The 25,200-nt window shown below is 42.7% G+C and overlaps 1 long non-coding RNA gene across 2 annotated transcripts in view; it reads left to right on the top strand.

Annotated features, from left to right (window-relative positions):
• Positions 1-24,731, top strand: part of LOC131518948 (uncharacterized) — an 85,084-nt gene extending 60,353 nt beyond the window's left edge. Inside the window, exons 2-4 of one of the 2 annotated variants that reach the window (XR_009265372.1) lie at positions 8,405-8,463; positions 18,992-19,397; positions 24,319-24,731. This is a non-coding gene — a long non-coding RNA (uncharacterized LOC131518948). Of the gene's footprint in view, positions 1-8,404; positions 8,464-18,991; positions 19,398-24,315 lie in introns of both variants that reach the window. The other variant, XR_009265373.1, reaches the window with a different exon arrangement.
• The last annotated feature ends 469 nt before the right edge of the window (positions 24,732-25,200 follow it).

Here is a 25,200-nt window from a genome sequence, read left to right as displayed (position 1 = left end):
TGCTGCCATCCAGGCTTTGTTGTTCCATTTCTAGAGCACAGGCAGTGCAGATTTAGTGTCATTCTGAAGGCTCTAGAATGTTCAGAATGGTAGATGAGCATTGGCTTCAACCTGAAGTCACCAGTTGCTGTAGCTCCGAATGAGAGTCAGCCTGTCCTTTGAAACATCAAAGCCGGGCATTGATTTCTCCTCTCTAACTATGAATGTCCTAGATGGGATATTCTTCCAATATAAGGCTGTTTTATCTACACTAAAATCTATTGTTTAGTGTCGCCACCTTAATGATCTTAGCTAGACCTTCTAGATAACTTGCTGCAACTTCTATATCAGACTTGCTCTTCACCCTGCACTTTTATATCATGGAGACAGCTTCTTTCCTTAAACTTCATAAACCAACCCTTCTAGCTTCAGAGTTTTCTTCTGCAGCTTCCTTACCTCTTTCCATCTTCACAGGATTGAAGAAAATTAGGGCCTTGCTCTGGGTTAGGCTTTGGCTTAAGGGAATGTTGTGGCTGGTTTGATCTTAAACCCAGACCACTCAAACTTTCTCCATATCAGCAATACACTCTTCCATTTTCTTATCATTTGTGAGTTCACTGGGATAAAATTTTTAATTTCCTTCAAAATCTTTTCCTTTGCATTCACATCTTGGCTAACTGTTTGGCTCAAGAGGCCTAGCTTTCAGTCTGTCTCAGCTTTCAACATGTCTTCCTCACCAAGCATAACCATTTCAAGCTTTTGATTTAAAGCCAGAGACATGCAACTCCTCCTTTCCCTCGAACACTTAGAGGCCTTTGTGGGGTTATTTATTGGCATAAATTATATTGACATAAACATAAATAAAGTAAGTTATTAATTTCAATGCTGTTATGTCTCAGAGAACAAGGAGGCCCAAGGGGAGGCAGACAGAAGGGGGAACAGACACTTGGAGTAGTCAGAACATACCATTTATTGATTAAGTTCACTTGTATATTTGCACACTTTATGGTGGTGCCCCTAAACAATTAAAATAATAAAATCAAAGATTATTGATCACAGATCACCATAACAAATATAATAATGATGATGAAAAAAAGTTTAAAGTAAAAGTTTGAAATTTTGGGAGAATTATCAAAATGTGACTGAGAGACACAAAAGTAAGCAAATGTTATTGGAAAAATGGTACCAGTAGACTTGCTTGATGCAGGGTTGTCACAAACCTTCAATTTACAAAAAAAAAAAATGCAGTATCTGTGAAGCACAATACAATGAGATATGTCTGTGCTTGGTGGGGTACAAGAGAAAATTTTTTTATTATCTTTTGCCCATCAGTCTTCAAACAAGTGCTGTTGGCTCTTCCTTTCCTGCTCCTTTGTGGCATACTGGGCAGATGTCACAGCTTTCCAGACACTTGCCCATGTTAAAATGTCCAGCCCAGCTAGGCCAGTCTAAAATCTTATTCTTATATCCAACTCAAAGTATCTCCTCTCTCCATCAGCCAAGACCTGCCTTGCTCATTGGGGACTGGACCCTTTTGTTTTTGCTTCTCCTTCATGCCTCTTCTCTCTTCCTTCTGATGCTTCAGACCTCTCCAAGATCAGGATCTGAAAGGAGGAATTCGAGGAAAGTGGTAAAATCATTTTTTCTTCACAGGTCGGTTGATGGTTCTTCCCTGGCTATGGTGGACTTCCATATGAGGTGCCAATTTCAGAGCTTCCGGAAGTCCACGGGGCTCCTCACTGCATGGTTTCTTGATGTGGGAGAACCTTGTGACTTGACCTTCTCCAAACAACCACTTCCTTCCTGCCCCAGGGGATACATACTCCAGAGTACCTTATTACTATGGTAGCCTCACCTGTTGGCCAGGATCCATGCAGGTGCGAAGGAGGGTTGCTGGCAAGACAGTCTCACCTGTGGCCAACTCTTGATTTCCAAGAGACCCACACCAGGTAGTGAGGATGCAGGCTGCTCTGCTACCAGCTCCTCTCTTCCCCCTGCCACCAGTCCATTTCTTCCTTTTTCCCTTACTCAAATATACACAGAGGAGGGAAACAGGGAGATGCTGGTCAAGAGGACAGAGTTTCACTTCTGTAGGGTGAATAACTTCTGGAGATCTAATGCATAGCATGGTGACAATAGTTAACAATTTTGTGTTATGCACTCATTTGCTAAGAGGGTAGATCTTAAGCGTTCTCACCACACACACACAAACAAAAGGAAGGAAGGAAGGAAGGAAGGAAGGAAGGAAGGAAGGAAGGAAGGAAGGAAGGAAATGATAACTATGTACAGTGATGGATGTGTTAATTACCTTGGTTGTGGTCATCATTTCACAATGTATACCTATATCAAAATATCAAGTTATATACCTTAAATGTATATAATTCCTACTTGTCAATTAAAGCTCAATAAAGATGGGAGGAAAAGCAGATGTGGAGGGAAGATGGCAAAGCCACTACTCCAACAGATGTCCACAGGGCAAAGGGATGCTGGGCTTTCATCTTTCAGGTACACACAGGCTTTACAAATGGTCCTTTCAGAGCACCCCCCCCCCCCCGCCAGTTTGACTTGGGTGGGAGTGAATACCATAAAGAGTAGAGGGGAGGAGGAAAAAAAAAAAAAACAGCTTTTCTCCCCCTGAAAGCAATGACTCCATATTCTAACAAATTCCATTTAGTTGAGGCAATCATTGTCAAATTTTTAGTCTTTTCTCTCTATAGACAGGAGAGAGCATGGATGGGTGTTGATCATAGTACTGGAGGGGCCTCGTCATAATAAGCCTGAAGAGGAGTGTAGTGCTCACAATGCAGGATGCTCAGGGCTGATTCCACTCAGTTTCAGGGCATCAGTTTGTGGTTTCTGTTATACCTGTATAGATGCAGATGGTCTAGAAAAAAAGAAATTAAATGTGAGGATCTTAGAAATGGAAGACCAAGAAAATGAGATCTAAGGAAATTTTGCAAACCATGTAGAACAGGCTGGAAGATGTCTCTTGATATTTAGCTCCAGGAAAATAAGGATGTGTCTGTCCCTTCTCCCTGCATGTGTGTCTTAAGTATCAAGCAATCCAGCATTTTGAAGCTGTGTGGTCTCCTTAGTTAGCAGGTAACAGGAGGAGTACATGGTGACTACATCATTATTCTTCCTCGTTATTCTTTGTAGTAGTTCTTTGTAACCTTTACTCTTTGTAGTCACTGCATTCCAAACTTTCCTAGTGTGATGGCCATTGGAAGCCTACGAGTGTCCTTCTGGAAAAATAATGGCAAGAGAACATATGCCCAAAAAAGACCACTGTGTATCTAGTCACCTCTTTTCTTTACAGTTCCCAGTTTGAAGTGCCTTTCTATGGTTCTTGTCCACAACCCCAGCTTTCCAGAACTGACGATTACATAGGTAGCAGATGGAAATCTGTAGTAATTTGCCTCCTCCACTGGTACTCTTCAGAGCCATAGTGTGTTGTGTATCCCATACACAATGTGACCTAAAACAAGCACTTACTAGATATCTTTCAAGTGGAATTCAAACATAGGAAGATGTGATAGTGTGAAGGTCAGTTCTACTGACTTTCCTCTATTCTGTTTTGCTCATGAAAGCAAGTTCCTAGAGTGCATTTCAGCGATGATTCAACTGATGGATATTTGCTTTACATACAATATCTGGATTCACAATAATAGTCTGCAGCTGTGATTCCCCATCTTAACCTTGGTTGTACATTAAAAATGCCTAGGGTGAGGCGCCTGGGTGGCTCGGTCGGTTAAGTGACCGACTTCAGCTCAGGTCATGATCTCACAGCTGGTGAGTTCACCCCGCATCGGGCTCTAGGCTGACAACTCAGAGCCTGGAACCTGCTTCAGATTCCGTGTCTCCATCTCTCTCTGTCCCTCCCCCACTCATGCTCTGTCTCTCTTTTCTTCAAAAATAAACAGTTAAAAATATTTTTTAAAAAATGCCTAGGGAGCTTTCAAAGCTCCCCACACCCACACACCCAACCCATTTACACAGAGGATCTTGAGAGTGGGACTCAGACCTCAGGTTTTGTTTTGTTTTGTTTTGTTTTAAGGCTTTCCAGAAGTTTCTGGTATGCAGCCAAAGTTGAGAAACACTGCTGTAAAGTAATCCAGAACTGTGTGCTCCAAATCCAGGAGTCTGTCTTTTTCCCATTAACTCCTTCTCATCCTTGGTCCTTGACCCTGCCCCCACCCCACCCCACCCCACCCCAAGCCTCCGTAGGCCTCTGGGACCCTGATCTTTGCCCCTCTGTTTAACACAGCCATAGTGAAGACGGAAGCCTGGGTGGCACAAGGGTGACATCTAGTGGTGAAAATAAATTTGTCAATTGTCCCATTTCCTGGAAAATTACAAGAGAAAGTCACCAGTGGAACCTGATCTGTGTGCATCCTTGCATTGGCTAACCCGTGCTTTTCTGTCCCATGTAACTTATGACATTCTGGGAAGATCACCAGGCTGAACTGCATTTTTGGAAACCAGAGGAGAGGTTTTGGTCTCTGCTGAACTCAGTCTTCACTTTCAGGGTGCTTTGCCCACCCTACCAAGAGGTCTTGTTCATGGCCCTTTTATCACTCACAGGCACAGCCTGACAGCCCCTTGCCTCAAGCCTGGCAAGCATGCCAAGCTTTCCCTGTTTCACTCCCATTGCCACTAAGTGCTTGTGTGCACATGGCTCACCTGGCCAGGCCCCTCAGGTGGCAGGCAGACAGGGGGTGTGGGTGGGGGTGGTCTCTGATTTTCAAGTGCTCAAAGGCCCTCCTCATGCTCTGTGCCTCCCTCCATCGATACCTCTGCTGCTCCCAGCAAATGTAGGGGAGTTGATGCCTGTGGGCATTATATTGGATTACTAGGGCCGCCATAGCAAGGGACCACAGACTGTGTGGCTGAAACAACATAAATTTACTTTCTCACAGTTCTGGAGGCTGGAAGTCTTGATAATAGTGTTGTCCAGTTGATTCTTTTGAGTCTTCTCTTCTTGGCTTATAGATGGTTGACTTCTTCCCGTGTCTTTATATGGTCTTCACTCTGTGTGTGTCTGTGTCCCCATCTCTTCTTTTATAAGGACACCAGTCATATTGGATGAAGGCCCACCCTAATGACCTCATCTTAACTTGATCACCTTTTAAAGGCCTCATCTCCGAATACAGTCATTTTGAGGTACTTGGGGTCAGGGCTACACCAGATGAATTTAAGGAGGCGGGGACACAATTCAGCCAATGACCAGCATGTTTAGCTAATATGCGAGATGGAATCCAGTAGATAAATTCTTCTCCCTTTTTCCCTGTTGACTATTTGGAGACACAGTAATTTTAGGCAGCCTCTCTGAGCTTGACCTTGGAGACCAAGTAACCTTTTGGCCCCTTAAAAAGCTGTGGCCAGCTCAGTAATGCATTCTGTTCTTCTTTGTCACACAACCCTGTTTCCTTCCTACTTACTTCAGATAGTGCTCCCTACTGAAGTGTTTGCATGTAAGATTTTCTTTCTAGAGTCTAGCGGTGCCCATCTTTCATATGAATTTCTCTGGTTTCACCAAGCTTAGGCACAACGAGAAGTTGCTGGACATTGATTTGGCTTCCTTGCGTTGTGTCAGATCAGTTCCACATAGCCAACCCTAAGTACTTAGTATATACAAGAGGATATAGAAGTATAAAACCGAATGAGGCCTGGTACTTGATATAGATAATACAGGGCTTTTAGAAGAGGCATAAGTAAAAATGGCTTTAACACAATGGGAAATTATTGTTAACATTTTAATAGTTTCTTAAAAACTCAAAATGGTAAGAGTTGTGAAAGGGATAACGTCTGAGGTGTCTGTAACAGATGTAAGCTCAGGACCTCACCCAAGTTTCTCTGAATTAAAGTCTCTAGTATTTGTGACAAGGAACCTGCATCATTAATAATCTCCCTCCCACCCAGGAGGGGCACCTGGGTGGTTCAGTCGATTAAGTGTCCAACTCTTGATTTATGGTTCGTGGGTTCAAGCCCCATGTTGGGCTCTATACTGACAGCGTGGAGCCTGCTTGGGAGTCTCTCTCCCTCTCTCTCTGCCACTCCCCCCACCTCTCCCTCTCTCTCAAAAATAAACATTAAAAAAGGCTTGGGGTGCCTAGGTGGCTCAGTTGGTTAAGCGTTCGACTTTGACTCAGGTCACGATCTTACAGCCTGTGGGTTGGAGCCCCACGTTAGGCTCTGTGCTGACAGCTTAGAGCCTGGAGCTCGCTTCGGATTCTGTGTCTCCATCTCTTTCTGTCCTCCCCACCCCCCTCCCAGCTCATGCTCTGTCTCTCTCAAAGATCAATAAACATTTAAAAAAAAAAATTAAAAGCAAGTCTCCTCAGGAGAATTTGGTATATGATAAATATTGAGAGCTTTTTTTAAAGTTATGCTGTCCAAATAGAATAGTGCTTTGCACAGAATGGGGATCCAAAAGCATTGACTACGTCGGTGAACAAAAGTATGAGCCAATAAGGCATTTATTTGGAAAGGGACCCCACATCTTCCATATCTTCTAGATTCCAAATCCAGTGCTGTTTCCCTAAACCCCCTTGGAGAGCACCATTTGGGATTCCTTAAGTTAGGAAGGCATTAAGCCGTTGTTGGAAATGGGCCTCTGCTGTTCTCAGTTCTGGAGGCTTTTCTGCAAGCTGCCAGAACTCAGACGCTACACCGGCTGGACTCATTGCCCAGCCTGTCCACAGAGCAGGTGGTTGGCCTGAAGCTTCGAGAGGCAGTTAAGGTCAAACTCCCCACTGTCACCAGGGACAGTTGTTCTCAAGAACATCTTTCATAAAAGAGTGAAATCCTCCTACTCAAATAGCCTTTGTCCTGAGAAGAGAGACAACTTTATGATTACTTTCTAATAAAAGTCTGTGCTAAGCTTGATTTCTGTGGAGCGTTCTGCAAGGGCTGATAACCCCTGGGATCATCCAGCTGATGGTGGATTGAATTCAATCCTGAATTCTACTACCATGGGCTCTTGGGGGGTAACTTCTAACCTCTCTTAATGGAAAGGGACAAAGAAAGGCCAGTTCTGGATTTGTGAGGTCAGGCACAGCTCAGGCAGCATGGAATTTACGGAGTTTGCTGCCAGCTCAAGCTGTTTTCTCAAAATGACTGTCTCTCAAGGGAGAGATATTATGCTAATATTGTTAGAAGCTCAGAGGTTAGGTTATAAAACAATATTTATCTGCTCTTTTGTCAGCTTTATTTTTCGTTTTGGTTTAATGGTTGTTGAAAATGTGGGGAAATCAAGGGAGATGAAAAATTGCACCAAATAAAAAAGACTAAAGAAAGAAAAGGAGGGGAGTAGAGAGTCAGCAAAGAGCAAGTGAGCAGAGTATATTCACAGATGAGAGAATGTGGTAGAGTGAACGGGGAAGAGAATTTAGGTCCTGCCTCCCTCCTTTTCCCTTTGAAGAGAGTACGGTGTGTAAGCTTTGCACTGTCCTGACCCCGCCCCAAATTGTCAGTGACCCTGTTTTTTCTTTCCTCTAAGCCTGAAACAGGTATTGAGGGATAATCTCAGAAAGTTGTAAATTGCCTGAGCACAACACTGAGACCCCCCAGAGACTACTGTAAGTCTAATGCTGTCTAGCAGAGGGTGCAGCCACAGAAGAATAAATCTCTGGACTTGTGCCTTTGTCCGGCCCATGCCGGCTGCCCTCCTCTGTGTCTCAGCGTCTCCTGGAAAAGCTTTCAGCTGAATCCTTCATGCTCGCTCTGTCAGAAATACAGCCTCATGGGGCTCCTGGGTGGTTCAGTGGGTTAAGTGTCCGACTTCGGCTCAGGTCATGATCTCACGGTTTGCGAGTTTGAGCCCTCGAGCCCAGCATTGGGCTCTCTGCTGTCAGCACAGAGCCTGCTTTGGATCCTCTGTACCCTGCCTCTCTCTGCACCTCCCCCGCTAGTGCTTTCTCCCTCTCTCAAAAATAAATAAACGTTAAAAAGGAAAAAAAGGAAACACCGCTGCATGTAATCCCTTTGCTATTTAGGGGCAGAGGTACCCAGGCTTGTGAGGGAAGAACAAGGATTCTGGACTCTGATCTGCCCCATTCTCCTTTCTCTCTCTCCCATACGAGGGTGAGACACTGAAAAATTGGAAGGTCAGGGAGGACGTTGTCCCATGGGACCTCTGGGTTTCTGCTCCCCACCACAAACCCCTAGAAGTAGAAGTATGGGACATCCTCCCACTGTTAGGAAACGTATTACAACGTATTCTCTTCTGCTCAGGGCTTTGCCCTTGTTGAAAAGAGAGAGGGGAGAGCAAGAAGGAATTAAGTGAAAAGGTTATTTCAACATACGATTCTGGTTGCAAATATTATGTTGTTCACATCGTTAGGAGGGTCAATTATGAATGTCCAGGGGAAATGACTGTGCCCTCTCTTCTTCTCTTATGTTCTCTCTTTCTCTCCCCTGCCAGTCTTGATACTTTCCTGCAAGGAGCTACCTGCCGAGTGAAGGTCAGGACATAATTTTGAGGTAAAAATGTTGCTTCTTCTTTGTATGAAAAAAGATGTTAATTATAAAAGAGGAGTATCATTCGAGGTAGTCCTGCTTGTTTATTTTTGCTTTTGTTGCCCTTACTTTTGATGTCAAATTCAAAAAATCATTGCCCACAGCAACATCAAGGAGCTGACCCCCTCTGTGTTCTTCTAGGAGTTTTATGGTTTCAGGTCTTACATTCAGGACTTTAATCCATTTTGAGCTGATTTTTATGTATGGTGTAACATTGGAGTCCTGTTTCATTCTTTTCCACATGGACATCTGGTTTCCCCAACACCATTTATTGAAGAGACTATATTTTGTCCATTGTATGTTCTTGGTGCCTTTGTCATAAACTAATTCACCATATGTATATGCATGGGTTTGTTTCTGTGCTCTCTATTCTGTTTCATTGATCTGTGTGTCTCTTTTTATGCCAATAAGATACTGTTTTGATTACCATAGCTTTCTTGTATAGTTTGAAATCCGGCAGTGTGTTCACTCCAGCTTTGTTCTTCTTTCTCAAGATGCTTTGGGTGTTTAGGGTCTTCTGTGGTTTCATACACATTGTAGGACTGTCTTCTCTATTTCTTTTTTTTTTTTTTTAATTTTTTTTTTTCAACGTTTATTTTATTTTTTGGGACAGAGAGAGACAGAGCATGAACGGGGGAGGGACAGAGAGAGAGGGAGACACAGAATCGGAAACAGGCTCCAGGCTCCGAGCCATCAGCCCAGAGCCTGACGCAGGGCTCGAACTCACGGACCGCGAGATCGTGACCTGGCTGAAGTCGGACGCTTAACCGACTGCGCCACCCAGGCGCCCCTATTATTTATTTATTTTTTATTTTTTTTATTTTTTATTTTTTTCCAACGTTTTTTATTTATTTCTTGGGACAGAGAGAGACAGAGCATGAACGGGGGAGGGACAGAGAGAGAGGGAGACACAGAATCGGAAACAGGCTCCAGGCTCCGGGCCATCGGCCCAGAGCCTGACGCGGGGCTCGAACTCACGGACCGCGAGATTGTGACCTGGCTGAAGTCGGACGCTTAACCGACTGCGCCACCCAGGCGCCCCATGTCTTCTCTATTTCTGTGAAAAATGCAATTGGAATTTTGGTAGGGATGACATTGAATCTGCACATCACTGTGTATAGTAGGGACATTGGAACAACATTCCCGGCCTTTTTCCCCACAGAAGGCAAAATGACTTGTGATGGAGGTTTCAAACCCCCCCATCTCTGCTACTTGGGATCTGTCCACCTGTGTCTTCTCATCTGCTCTCTGCTGCCCCTATCAGGGGACGCATGTGACTATGACCAATTTGTGCCAGTGTCAGGATAAATAAGCACGTCTGACTCAGGGTTAATTAGCAAGACCACGTTACACCAGGCCTGGTCCGTTTTACTCCAGCTTCATCGGTAATAAAGGTGATAGTTTTATCTCTATCTACCTGACTCTTTTGCCCATCTTTCAGGGGGAGAAAGCAGACTGTTGCTTAATCACTTCTTAAAACTTCGAAACAATCATTGCTAAAAGGGCAAAGCAGAGCCATGAGCAGAAAATGGGCCAAGAATTTTGATGGTAGACCAAATCCAGGTCTACCTGGAAAAGGAACACAATGCCTGGTGTGAAACTGCTTGGGCATTTGCCAAAGGTGCCTCTTCCTTAAGACACTGTACTTCCATCTACCAGAAAATGGTCATAAGATGCTGATTTGCATAGAATGAGACAGTTGACTATCATTCTTCTGGAAATTGCCACATTTGGGTGCAAATGGATGTCTAAGATGAGACTGGTGCCCTCCAGAGTTGTGCAGTGCGCTACCTGTCCTGCAGGCAGCACCAGTAAATGCTGGTGTCCCACACCGTATTGGGAAAATGGGGACACCCATACACCAAGTTCCTTCTTTCCTCACTCAGTGCAAGAAGCCCTCGAGTAAATAGGGCCCTCAAAGCTCCTTACTGGATTGGTCTTGCCCTGTCTGTGACTCAGTTTGGGCTCAAGGAACCATGCTTTTATAGCTATCTGAAGATATCTGAGTTCTGTACGAACCAGCCTCTAACATTATCTTATTTTAGGTCTTGGACACCAGATCTTTTTTAGAAGCACCTGACCCTACAGCTTGTTATTGTTAAATACCAGTCACCCAATCCCCAAACAATTCACTAATGCTTATGCAGGCCAGCCACGGGCCAGGATTCCTGTGCAGTCACCACTCAGTCTTCCCCATCTCCACAACAGCCTAGCATAGTGGGTACTCAAAAAGCTGGTGAACGAATAAATGAATGGATAAATTCCTCATTTGTATACATAGTACAGCATCCTCTCTGAGTCATGTTTGTCTAGAATGTATTCATTCATATATCGCCTTTGTGCCTTTTCCCAGAACTATTATATTGTTAGTGTTCTTTAAATTGGCTCACTTTTTCCCTTAAATCTTTTGAGTAAAAATCCTCATCGAGTGAAAAACAGTATCTCGGTATCTTTGTGCTATGGTAAAATGTTCAAACCTCACACCACTGAAAAACATGTTGTGTAGTGACTATTGTGCAAATATCACAACTCAGGAAGCATTGCCCTAGGTCCTGGGGTCCACCAGGAGCTGAATCAAGATCCAACAAACTCCCAGATGCCAGCTGAATAATGCAACCTGCAGGCCTTGTCAAAGGCAGTACACATTGTGACACTTGTTAGCAATAGGATAGGGAGAGCTGGTAGCACCAGGAGAGGTTGGCCATAGGCTCACAGGCTTGCAAGCTGTCAACCCTGTCAAAAACAAAACAAAATGAAACAAAACAAAAAACCCAGAGCCACGCCTGCCAGCCAGAGGAAATGAATCAGAACAATTATTCAGAGTCATTTGTCTGGAAGGGGGAAGAGACTTTTTTCTTAGTTTGCAGGAAATGCTTAGGTAAGCACGAACCCTGCTGGGCAGGCTAGCACCTGCCAAGTCACTGTCTGGAAACCCAGATAATTCCAGACTCTGCACTTCCCGATGAAGTCCCCTTGGCATCAGTTGTCAGGGCTGTCCGATGGCTCAGTGAGAAAGCTTCTGCTCAGCATCCTGACAGAAGACACTGCGTTCCTACATCTGCTTCCTTGTCAGGGAACAGGTGTCTCTGGGTGGTACTGCCCTGGGTGTGATAAACACCAGTCAGGAGAGGCAGGTGAGGCTGACTTGCCTAGCAAAGCTATGGAGGCCATTCTGGGCCCAGGAACAGGGCTAGAGGAGACACTGCCCTCTTGGTTCTAACTGTGCGGTGCTTTGGACATACCTTAGTCCACCAAAAATATCAGAAAAATAAGGGGAAGAAAATGTGCTAGGCACTGTGCTGGCTGCTGTAAGGATAGACATTGTATATCCATCTTTTACAAAATGTTAGAGCAAGCCTTTATTTGTAAATAACCAAATAATAAAGCACTCATCCTGAACTTACTGGAAGGCCAGGGAATTTCCCAGGCATTTCTGAGAGTTCCCAAAGACAGCTTTATGTTCCCAAAACCCATTTGCTTTCCTCTGGGGTGCCTTCTGAATTTAAGTTCATTCATGTTGGCTGCGTCGAAATCATGTCTCCACAGTCCAGTCTCTCAGACCACTTTGCACATTGCCACACACACACCTCACCACCAGAGTAGATGCAGGGTCCTCCTTGAAGCCCCAAAGCACAGCAAACACAAGGTTGCCATGCCAGATGTGTTTGATCAGAGTGTAGGAATGACATGAGGACACTACACTGTAGCTGGACATCTGTTGTCACTGCTTCTAGGACACATCAGCCCTGCCCCTTCCCAGGTACCCATTCCTGTCACTGTCACTGTCACCCATAGCTGCTGACCTCAGGGCATGACATAGGGGCTCACTTATCTACCCAGACAAAAATCCTCCTTCAAAATTCCTATATTTATAATTCCAGCCCCCTTCTGTTTTTCCCCATCCTCAGGACCCCACAAGAGGAAGTAGAAAAAATTTTTAAAAGGTAAAAACAACTCTCTAGAGACAGATCACCTGTGATGAAGACAGCCCTGTAATTATTAAACAGGAAGTTTGACCATCCTGTCTAAAGTATATGCATTTGAATCTTGCCATTTGCCTTTACCTCTGAATGACTAAATTATTTCTGTATTTATGTATGTATTCATTTATTTAGTAGACCTGCATCACACCTGCTGAGTGCCAGGCACTGTACTGTGCAAAGATTAGCTCCTTTAATCTGTGTAACAGTCATACGAGATAGTGTCTACTTTCACTCCTATTTGACAGATGAGGGCTCTGAGGCACAGAGAGAGTGAATAACTTGTCTGACATCACACAGCCAGCAAGGAGCAGAGCATGATTTAACCAGGTCAGTTGGCTCTGTAGTTGGTTCTTAACTACTTGACCATACTTCTCTGCAGTGGTCCCCATCTGCACTGAGGGAGACCTAGTCCCAAAGACAAGCCCAAGCTTATACAGTGGGGCATAAGAAAAGAATTGCTGTCCGGTGTGTCCCCTCTTCCCACCATCAAGGGTTCAGAAATATTGTTGTCTTAAAGCCCCTCCCCCAGTTACATTATCCAAATTGGTTTTCATAACAACCCTATTCGTTGTATGTTCTCTTGATTTTACAATTGGGAAAACTGAGGCACAGTAGGCAGTGGAGCTTGGATTTGACCCCAAACCTGGCTGACTTTAAAAAACGTATGTTCTCAGGGTGCCTGAGTGGCTCAGTTGGTTAAGCATCTGACTTCGGCTCAGGTCATGATCTTGAGGTTGGTGAGTTCATGCCCCACGTTGGGCTCTGTGCTGACAGCTCAGACCCTGGAGCCTGCTTTGGATTTTGTGTCTCCCTCTCTCTCTGCCCCCCTCCCGCTCACATTCTGTCTCTCTCTCTCTCAAAAATAAATAAACATTAAAAAAAATTTAAAGGGGAACCTGGCTGGCTCAGTCAGTTATGCCTCTGACTTCTGCTCAGGTTATGATCTCATGCTTTGAGGGTTCAAGCCCCACATCGGGCTCTGTGCTGACAGTTCAGAGCCTGGAGCCTGCTTCAGATTCTGTGTCTCCCTCTCTCTCTGCCCCTCCCCTACTTACGCTCTGTCTTTCTCTCTCAAAGATGAATACACATTAAAAATTTTTTAATTTAAAAATTAAATAAAAAATAAAAATAAATAAAAAAATATGTTCTCTCCACCGTACAGAGCACTGTGTCTATATGATGCTACTAAAGATAGTATTTTTTTTTAACTTGACTCATTTTAAATCTTTTTTTTTTTTTAATTTTTTTTTTTTTTAATTTTTTTTTCAACGTTTTTTATTTATTTTTGGGACAGAGAGAGACAGAGCATGAACGGGGAAGGGGCAGAGAGAGAGGGAGACACAGAATCGGAAACAGGCTCCAGGCTCTGAGCCATCAGCCCAGAGCCTGACGCGGGGCTCGAACTCACGGACCGCGAGATCGTGACCTGGCTGAAGTCGGACGCTTAACCAACTGCGCCACCCAGGCGCCCCAATTTTTTTTTTTTTTAACATTTATTCATTTTTGAGACAGAGAGAGACAGAGCATGAACGGGGGAAGGTCAGAGAGAGAGGGAGACACAGAATCCGAAACAGGCTCCAGGCTCTGAGTTGTCACCACAGAGCCCGACGCGGGGCTCGAACTCACAGACTGCGAGATCATGACCTGAGCCGAAGTCAGATGTTCAACTGACCGAGCCACCCAGGCGCTCCTCATTTTAAATCTTTTACGTACAATGCTAAGTAAGACTTGAAGAGTTCAGAAGGAGAAAAACTAGATTTCAAAGAAAAGCTTACGCAATGATCAACTGCATAAGTAATGTGTTTGAGTTCTGTGTGAAGGAAAAAAGAAACTTGCCATAGTTCTAGTTAGAGTGTAAGTCTTTGGGCCAGGCACATTCCTACACAGCTTCCTTAGCATGCTTTCTGCCTCCAGGTTCTCTTGCCCATCAACCTCCCATTCACTCACAGCCAGTGAGGATCTCTCTCAAAGGCATTCATCTCCTCCAAATATGGTGATGACAATAGTAATAATAATACCTTCAACAGCCCTGTTCATCCAGTGGATATTTATTTAGGTGCTCATTGGAAGTGCTCATCTATCAGGATGTCTGGATTTGAATACTGAGCCCACCATTTCTTAGCTATGTGACCATCGGCAAGCTATTTAACCTCTTTGTGCTTCAATTCTTTGTTGTAAAGATAAAACGGAATTACATATGTAAAGTGTTAATAGCAGTGCCTGGCATATAGGTAGGAGCTCAATAAATGTTAGTTGTTACAGTTAGAATTTGCCAACCATAACAGTAGGTACTGTGACACAAATAAAAAATAAATGTAGTGTGACCGCAACTCAAGTTAAATCATAACTGAGATGAACGTGCATCCTTAACTATGACTGCTACTTGGTTAAGCAAATGTTATGTGGGAGTAAAACTTTACCCAGCATGGTTTTCGGTCTCTTGACCAGTGCCTCAAAATCAGAGGGATCCTATGGAAGCAATGCTGAAGTTATCTGCATATTTTTTCAATCTTGGCTCTAGGTGAAAATTAAGAGTCCATGATGTTGAGAGAGGGCAACTTCTGACAATATGTCAGACTGAGCTCATGTTGCAGGACTTCCTTAGTGCAACAAATCCTAGCTAAATTAAAACTAGAAAAAAACTAATACATAGTCTTTTAAATATATACACTTTCTCACATCAGCCATGTGCTTGGCTTTATGTTGAGTGCTAACGGTATAAAAAGAAATACCTCGGTGCTAGAAAAAAAATAAGAAATTGAGGCAAAAGCATTAAGAGATAATGCTGTACTCATCCGCAGGATTACTGGTCTTATATATAGGTCACATGAGCTAGTGATTGAGATTTTTACAACCACACAAGGGCAAGAGACTTGGCTTTGGAGAGAGAGAGAAAGAGAGAGAGAGAGAGATTGAGCTGTAACTAAGCCCCATGCATAAGGCTGGGAACTTTGGATGCTATTCTATAAAAAGGAACATAAAAAGAATCCACAAAAAGGAGATAAAACTTCATCCTCCATCTCATGTAAGTTTCTATATAACCGTGAGTGAGAAAACAAAGTCACCATAAGAAATAGAAAAATGTTAAGCTTGAAGCACGTGTAGTAGATGACCAGAATTCACGTTATTATCGTAATTCAGAAAAACCCCAAATAGTAAATAGAGGCAAAATTTGTTTTGGAATTAGTGTGACCACAAGGATCTTAGCAGCTAAAAATTCAAAACCACTCTGCAAGGATACTTCCAGGACACATGGGTCTCCCACAGGGGAAAAAATATATATATATCTCTGAACATAAGTTCCCAATTAAATTATAAATTAAAAAACAAAGTTATCACAGGGAAATCCAGCAGGTAATAAAAAGAAGAATTAATACACAACATGGAAAAAAAAAGAAAACAAGCTTTAAAAAAGATAATATGTAAAATAGAGACAAAATGATGAATCAGAAATCATATTAAAAATAAGGAGTATGAACAAAATAATATGCATATTTGAAAAAAAGCAAATAAAACTTTGAAGAATAAAAGATAACATTAAAATTGAAAACAGCAAGCTGAATTTAAATAGAAGATTAGATACAGCTGCAAAGAGAATCAATAAACCAGAAGAGAAACCTCAGGAAATAAAGTAGATTATGTCATAGAGAAATAAAATTATAAGCCATTTTTGGGGCGCCTGGGTGGCTCAGTCGGTTGAGCGCCGACTTCGGCTCAGGTCACGATCTTGCGGTCCGTGAGTTCGAGCCCCGCATCGGGCCCCTGTGCTGACAGCTCAGAGCCTGGAGCCTGTTTCAATTCTGTGTCTCCCTCTCTCTGACCCTCCCCATTCATGCTCTGTCTCTCTCTGTCTCAAAAATAAATAAACGTTAAAATTATAAGCCATTTTTAAATGAGGACATAAGAAGAAAGTTTAAGTGTACATGTAATAGAAATTTCAGAAAGTGAATATAAAGATTTCAGAAGGAAAGAATAGAAAGGATGAGAAGAAAGCAATATATAAAGAGATAATGGCTGAGAATTTTTCAAAGACGATTTGAAAGGCACACTGAGTCCTGAGAAGAGAAAATAAAAACCATCCTATACCTTTACATGCCATGGTAAAACTTCTGAACCTTAAAAGCAATGGGAGAGAAAAAGAAGACCCTATGACCCTACAAAAGAATTAGAATTAGATTGACTGCAGAGTTCCTATAAACAGCAAAAGAAACCAAAGAACTGTAAAATTATGTCTTCAAAGTTCTTAGTAAAATAACTGCCATCCTGAAATTCAGTGCCAGCTCTCATATTCAAGAGCAGTGGTGAAACACTACATTGGTGAGCATTCTAGAATGATTAAGTCCAAGCCTTGGTCCCGTGGAGCAGCAGATTAAAAGGATGCTGGGAATCCCTGTAAACCAATATTCGTGGACTTAGAATTTCCCAAAAGAAAACAGAATCATCTTTTTCTTTCTAGAAAAAGAAGGGAAATCCATTAGGACTGATTTTAGGTTCTTAACCTACTCCAGCCTCTGAACGCAAATCTCCAAGACAAGCTGGGTTCATATTACAGGCAGGTGATTGAACTGGCCTGAGAATTCCTGATGGAAAACACACATAGTTGTCTGCATTGGTCAGGAAAACTCTGAAATTGTCACAGTTTCCAAGAGCTTATTGGATACTGAATGAAGTAGATAAGTTTATAATTGTTATAAAAAGTGGGTGTGCTCTAAAGGTGGGAAGTGGGGTGCCATGGCCACTCAGAGAGAAGACGCCGACTCCTCATTGTCTGTAGTTCAGACTTAGCTTGACAGTCTATGTCTTTCACCATAATGTCCTGTCATAACTTCTCCAAAATAATCTTTCACTACTCCCCAAGCTAACACTCCCCTCCAAATGATTGGACTCTTCACTAACCCTTGAAAACAAGTCCCATTTTAATTAAAGTCCCATGTTAAATAAATATGGGCTGTTTGTTGGTTGATTAGTTGACTGGTTGAGTAACAAAAGCAATTCAGATCTCCTTATGTCTTGACATTTCAGTTGTGCTAAACCGCTGTGGACAGATTATAAATCAGGTTGTACATAGAAAGAGAAATCTCTGTTATAAAGCCATGTGACCTAACCTCCAGGTTGCAACAACTTTTCGTTAAAGCATGTAGTATAGTACAGAAGTTTAGATGCCAGCTTTGGAGACCGATTTCCTGAGATCTAATTCTCATTCTACTATTAGCTCTGTGACCTTGGGTAAGATATTTAATTTCTTTGCGTCTTGATAGCAAACCATAGGAATAAAATTAAGGCGTTACTCATAAAGTACTTGCAAGAATTTAATGAAGCAATATATGTAAAATTAAAATGTGCCTGATAACTGGCACATACTTAATATAAGTTAGCATGCATTGCCATTATTTTTATTAATGCTTAAATGCAGAACAAGGAAGAAACATCTGCTATTTGATTTATATATTATTGCAGGTAAGAGAAGGGCATCTAAATGAAGATTTGGAGAGGACCATGCAATCTTCCAATTTCCTATAATTCTACACCAATTCTCAAAATATGGAGTAACTACTGAGACTAGATACCAGGTCCTCAATCTACCATTCATTCTATCAACTCTATCACTGGTATAATACAGGTCTCCTGGCTTATAACCAGCACTTTCATCATTTCATTATTATTTTTACAACAACTCCACTGATAATACTTACCTGACAACCATTGCTATTATCACAACCATAACTAATGCCACTGTTGTGTTATCATTGCTTCCTCCCCAGTAGAAATCATTTACGATGCACCAGCCTTGTGCCAAACACTCTAAAAAAGTATTTTCTCAAAAAAAAAAAAAAAAGGAGTCTCTAGTCATTATAACAACTCTGCAAGAATTATATTTCTCTCCCCATTTTACAGATGAGGAAATTGCTAAAGAGCTTGTTCAAAATTCACAGCCAGTGGGCAGAAGGGTCAGGATTCATACCTAGATCCTGCTAGCTCTCAAGGCCATACCTTTTCCACTTTGCCAACCTGCCTCTCTACCTAAAATGTACTGGAGCACAATAGAACAGATTTTTACCAGTTTTACAGCTGTTTCTCTCAGCCTGCAAAACAGATTGTTCCCAGTTGCTGAGCCTGATGATTGGTGCCAATTTGTCAAAATGCCAGTGGAGTTTTAATGATTTAGAAAAAAGCACAGGCTGATGGCTTTTTCTACACCCAGCAGATGCCTCTGTTCCAAGAACTCTAACAGCATCAAAGTGGAGTGCACCCCCTGACTTGCAATGTTTCCTGCAAATGACAAGTCTGTGGACGTCATCTGGGGACCAAGGGCAAGGATGATCTCTGTCAGGCTCATCTGCCGGGAAAAGGGGAGCAAAAAAAACAACCAAGATAAAACCACCATGGGGCTGGAAATCTGGCAGAGGATGGCCTGAAGATTAGTTTTAGATTAGATAAGTCTTGTCTTCCTCTTGGTATTTGGAAAGCCTTGAAACTTCAGCTTTCTTACTTTGGCTCTTCTGTTCCAGCTCTTGGCGTAATTATTTTGATGAAGTGCATCCCGAGATCAGAGCCTCACTGACGTCTATTTGACAAGAACTCAGAGCAGTAAAGGGGAGAAGAAAGCTGTGTGTGCAGCTTGGAAGCCACAGATAAATGGGGCCTATTCACAAGGCAGTGTGAAAAACAGGAGAGTGATGGTAGCCATTTTGCAAGGTGCAGGACTTATGGACTCATAAGTCTTTTAGAACTTGGCAATTGTGCTTCAAAATGATGGAGAAAAATGAGCAAGTGACTGCACACCGAATATAACCCACCTTTCTGAGAGCAGGAAGCAGGAGCCCATGCTCATGCCTCATGTGGCATTTCTGTGCACGATCCATCATCTGGGCTGGGGAATTCACAGGCCTCGGAAACCTCTGCAGAGCCTCAAAGGTAGGATGTGCTTTGAATTCTGAGTTATTACAACTCATTCAAATTCTCATTTTCCACAGGGTTGCTAAATCTTATCGGGAGCTGCTTTTCTAAGGTAGGTCCAGCATCTTAGCAGACAAAGGGGACAAGGAGGAATTCTGAGAGGCTCTAGGGAGAGAGAGCATAATGAGGGTGTAGGAGTGGTAAACTTCCAGGTAAAGGGAGTTGCCTACGGCAGGCTGTTAGAAGCCTACATGGTGGTGGTGGTGACGATGGTGATGACGATGACAACGATGACAGTAATAGCCCCTCCTACTTGCAGAGCATTTACTCTATGCCAAGTCCATGCCAAGAGCCTTCATAGGCAACAGGTGTCATATGTCAACAGGTGTCATATGTTTTCTCCTGCCTCTGGCATCTTACATACTTTGTTTTCAGTCCCCTACCTGTTTTTTATTTTAGGCTTCAGGATTGAAAAGTCTGGTTTGTGGGAGGGTCAGACCATGGAGAATACATGATCAGGTTTTCTGAGATAGAGGTATGGTTGCAGATGAAAACAGAGTTCTCAGACTAGAGTGGAGGGAGAGTTTCAGAAGGGACACAAAGCTTTGGTATTGATGAGGGTCTCTAAGAAAAGAGTCTTCTAGCTGGACACCCTGAGAGCTGGCTATCTTAGTTTTTTCACTAAGTTTTTGGCAGTCATAATGAAATACCAGTGGGGGACTTAAGCAACAGAAATTTATTTTCTGACTCTAGAGGCTAGAAGTCCAAGATAAGGTGTTGGTAGGGTTGGTTTCTTCTGAGGCCTCCCAGAAGAGAGGTTAGTTTCTTCTTGGCTTATAGATGGCTGTCTTCTTCCTGTGTCTTCTTCCTCTTGTGTGTGTCTGTGTTCTAATTTCCTCTTCTAGTAAGGATACCAGCCATTTTGGATTAGTGTCTACCCTAATGACCTCATTTGAACTTGAGTTCCTCTTTAAAAACTCTATCTCCAAATACAGTCACATTTTAATATACTGGGGGTTAGTGCTTTTACGTACAAACTTTGGGGGGCAATCATTCAGCCCATAACAATGGTCTCAGGGACAAGGAGCACAACAAAACCATAGGTAGTTTGGGGAAAGAGGGGAAAGTACAGAGGATTCGCTAGATTGTCTTCCCAAATAGTATAGCAAAGCAATAAGACCCAATAGTAAAAATGGCTGTGTGTTGTATTTATGCAGGAAAGCATGAGCTCACCTCACAAAGTTTGTCAAATCCAGAGTGGCCAAGCCCTTTGTCCCAAAGAGCAGGTCAGACAAAGCACAGATAGGTGGAGGCTCTAAAAAACTCTGTCATCAGAAAAAAGGGAAAATGAAACAATAGCATTCTACCTAAGATACGAACAAGGACATCTCAGAGAATATCAGCATGTATAGATGTTGATAGCCAATCTTGCCATTTGTGTAACACTTACTATATGCCAGGTTCTGTTATAGGTTATAGCTTCATTTGAATCAGATCATTGCATTCTATCATCAATCCTACAAAATAGCTATTATTATTACTCACACTTTACAGATGAGAAAATTGAGTCATAGAGAGAACTTGCCCTAGGTTACAGACAAGGAAGTGAAGAACCAGAATTCAAGCCATAGGCCAAGCTCTTGACCAGAACAAAGATTAATCACTACCCAGCAATATATCCACACTGATTATAAAAATATCAAATGCTTCTATATATGTTGGCGTACAACTGGTAGTCCAATACTCCTTAATGCTTTCTTGCTGCCCTGTCCACCAAGACCCCTCCCCTGGGACCCCAAGAACAGAATCCCTACATTAACAATTAATTCCAGGGTCTGCCAGACTCCTGTTCCAGCTCTGCATGTCCCATTCAGACTGATGAGACCCAGTGCCATAGTGGTGCTTCTTTTTTTTTATATAATTTATTGTGAAATTGGCTAACATACAGTGTGTAAAGTGTGCTCTTGGTTTTGGGGGTAGATTCCCATGGTTCATCGCTTACATACAACACCCAGTGCTCATCCCAACAAGTTCCCCTCCTCAATGCCCAACACGCATTTTCCCCTCTCTCCCACCTCCCCCATCCATCTTCAGTTTGTTCTCTGTATTTAAGAGTCTCTTGTGGTTTGCCTCCCTCCCTCTCTGTAACTATTTTTTTCCCTTCCCTTCCCCCATGGTCTTATATTAAGTTTCTCAAGATCCACATATGAGTGAAAACATATGATATCTGTCCTTCTCTGACTTATTTCACTCAGCATAATGCCTTCCAGTTCCATCCACATTGCTGCAAATGGCATGATTTCATTCTTTCTCATTGCCAAGTAGTACTCCATTGTATATACAAACCACATAGTGGTTTTTAAATATCTTGAACATTAGTCCTGCCTTATACCCCTGTATCATATTGCCTCTTGTGGGCCAGAATGTCCCCACCAATACTTTGGAAACATTACATCATTCAGGATCAGCTGTAGCCACAGCCCCCACAGCCAGTGGGTTCATCTAAAAAGTCTTGCTCATGCTACGTGTCCAGCATGTGTCAGCAAAGAGTCTCTGCTCATCATAGTCACTCAGGGGCCCAGCTGATTAAGCCTCCACCCTAAGGTGTGCTTACACAGATACCAAGGGAGAACCAGACTGTGGCATATCAAATGCTGACTCTTAATTCTCCTACCAGGAAGTGACATATGTCATGTCCACATACATTTCAGTGGACAGTGTGAATCACGGGGTCATGCCTATCTTCAAAGGGGCCAATCCTACATGTGTCTAAAAGAAAGAAAGTAGAAATGTTTGGCACAGAGCACTGGTGAGCAACCCACATGGCCAGCACTTAGTGACAACACATGGAAGCTGAGAATCCTACATGTTCTGAGATGATGCTCCCTTTTTTTTCCTATTTTTTAATGTTTATTTTTGAGAGAGAGAAAGAGAGAGAGAGAGAGAACACAAGCAGGGGAGGGGCAGAGAGGGAGAGGCAGACACAGAATCTGAAGCAGGCTCCAGGCTCTGAGATGTCAGCACAGAGCCCAACATGGGGCTCAAACCCACAAACCATGAGATTATGACTTGAGCTGAAGTCGGACACTTAACTGACCCTGAGACACCCAAGCACCCTCTGAGATGATGCTTCTGACATGGGGGACTTATAATAAAAAAATCAAGTTCTAATAACATTAAGTAATTGTATTTAAAAAATACCTGAGTTCCTCAAATGATATTTATATATACAACACTTAAATTATTTCATCAAATAATTATATAAAACACTTTAAGATGATATTTTATTCCTGTTTTATAGACAAGGACACTGAGCTATGGTAAGTAACTTGCGTGAGGACATTACCAAATACTACAGCTAAGATTTGAACCCTTGTCTGCCTGGCTCCAACACTTTCCAGTTTTAAAACACATGCTGTCATTTATTCATTCATTTTACAGTTACCTACTGTGAGCCAACTATGTGTTAGGCACTATAATGAAGTTGAGAATACAGCAAGGTCTCTCCTGCATGGAGCTTAAATTAGGATAAGGGAAGAAGACCCAGAATAAAAAGCAAGGAAACAACTATGTAAACGAGAAGATATCGAGTAATAATAATACTATGATGAAAAGAAAATGGAGAGTTACATGATAAAGGGGCTACTTTAAGGAGGTGATATTTGAGCTCAGACACAAATGACAAGAAAGAGCCACCAATGTGAATGTTTGAAGGAAAAGGCATTTGGCCCAAAAAGAACAGTTAGTTCCAAGGCCTCAAGGTCAAGATAAGCTTGGAAATGAAAGGACCTCTTATGTAGTTACAGTCAGATGTCAGCTGAGGCTACAGTCCAATGAAGGATCCACTGGACTGGATGTGCAAGATGGTTCACTCAATATATATGGCTGGCAGCTGAACTGGGGCTTCACCTATGCCCTCTCCATATCACACATGGCCTCTCCGAGTAGCATGAACTTCTCACAGCATGACAGTGGGGTTTCAAAAGGGAATGTCCCAGACTAAACATTCCAAGAGGCAGAAAACAGAAACTAGCTTGGAGTTAGCACAGAATCACATCCACAATATTCTAATAGTCAAAGAAATGACAAGGCCTGGCCCAACTCAAGAGGGTTAAACTGGGTTAAACAGTGTTCCCCCAAATTCAGGTCCATGCAGAATCTCAGGAGTGTAACCATATCTTGTAGGGTCTTTGCTGATGTGCTTAGGTAAGTTCAAATGAGGTCATACCAGATTGGGTGGGTCCTAAATCCAGGGACTGTGGGATGAGCCCTAAATCCAGTGACTGGCATCCATATTAGAGGAGAGACACAGAGACAGAGATGCAGAGATGGAAGCAATGCACTGGGAGCCAAGGAACAGCAAGGATTGCCAGCAGCCTCCAGAAGCTGGGAGAGGCAGGGAACATCCTGAGTTCTCTGAAGGAACCCACCCTACAGACACCCTGATTTAGGAATTCTGACCTCCAGAACTGTGAGAAAATAAACTTCTGTTGTTTTAAGACTTTCAATTTGTGGTAATTTGTTACAGCAGCCTTAGAAAACTAAGAAACAGGCGGAGAAATAACTCCTCCTTCTGAGGAATGTGACAGTCACATTGCTGAAGAGAAAAACAATGATGGCGGATATTATCAGGGCCATCCTGGGAAAAATACCACCTGCTACTAGTGTTCATACCCCAAACAGGGTAATAGTCTCAGGAGCTATCAGGTTGGTTTCTTCTTCCTTTAAGAATTTGTATGTTCTATGTTTATGTGAGTGTGTGTGTGTGTGTGTCTTGCTGTAGGGCTCCCAGTATCTTCCAGTATCTTCTTTGGAAAGTGTTGGGGTGTGAACAAACCAACAACATTCTTTTCCCTGGGTTAGGGCTACAGCTTACACCTCAACCCGTGAGTGTCACTGTTATTTTTGCCGGACTGAATTTCAAACTTTTTCTCAGCAGGATGTAAAGATTGAGCTACAGCTTTGACAATTTCTGAGCTCTTGCTGTGGCTGAGATCAAGGAACCATAGTTAATCACCAAGGGGTTGGTGGATGCTGCTGCCACTTCTCCACACAAAGCACCAAGGCCAACCCAGCCCAAAGCTAGAAGACCACAGGACCTGGGCATATTGACAGCTACTCATGGGTCTGAAAAGATGGAGTGTGTCCCAAGCACTGAAGAGGCTTCTGCAAGTCTCCTGTGTCTTCTGAACATGCCTCAGGAAGCTGTTCTTCAGCCGTTACCTAGGAATTTGAGATTTAAGGCTTGAAGCTTAAAGACCATGGAATCACTGGCATTTCATTGGGAACTGAGACAGTGGATATGGACACGCTTTGAAAGATGTAACAAATAAAAGCAGAGATTATTACGGATGCTTAGAGTCAAATCCTTCTACCATATGCCTCCACTAACAGGAAACTCACTACCATATAAACATGTTACAGGCCCAGCCCTCAGTGGTGAGGAAGTTTGCTCTCTGTCCAGATAATTTGGTGGTAGGCAGAGGAGGTGGGGAGAAAGTCACCTGTGAGATAGCAAAGTTCCATTACTATGCATGGATGTAAGAATTAAACCTGCGTGACGAGAGGCCCAAGTTGAGAATCCAAAAATAAAATTAGCCCAAGATGATTGAAACCATAGGACAGGTTTCAAGCAGGATTAAATGTAAAACTACCCCGAGGGAACATTTTCACAATACAAGGTAATAATTTGCTCTTCCCATTCCCAAACAAAAAGGAAATGTAAAAAACATTCTGCCAAAGCTTGAGTTTACTAGGGAAAAAGATTACAAAATACATGAACAAATGAATCTTCATGAAAACATGTGATAATAGGAAAATT

Source organism: Neofelis nebulosa, chromosome 8 (assembly GCF_028018385.1).
Source record: "Neofelis nebulosa isolate mNeoNeb1 chromosome 8, mNeoNeb1.pri, whole genome shotgun sequence".
Classification (NCBI taxonomy): Eukaryota; Metazoa; Chordata; class Mammalia; order Carnivora; family Felidae; genus Neofelis; species Neofelis nebulosa.
Note: the sequence above shows the minus strand (reverse complement) of the source record. Positions and strands in the feature narration are given on the sequence as shown.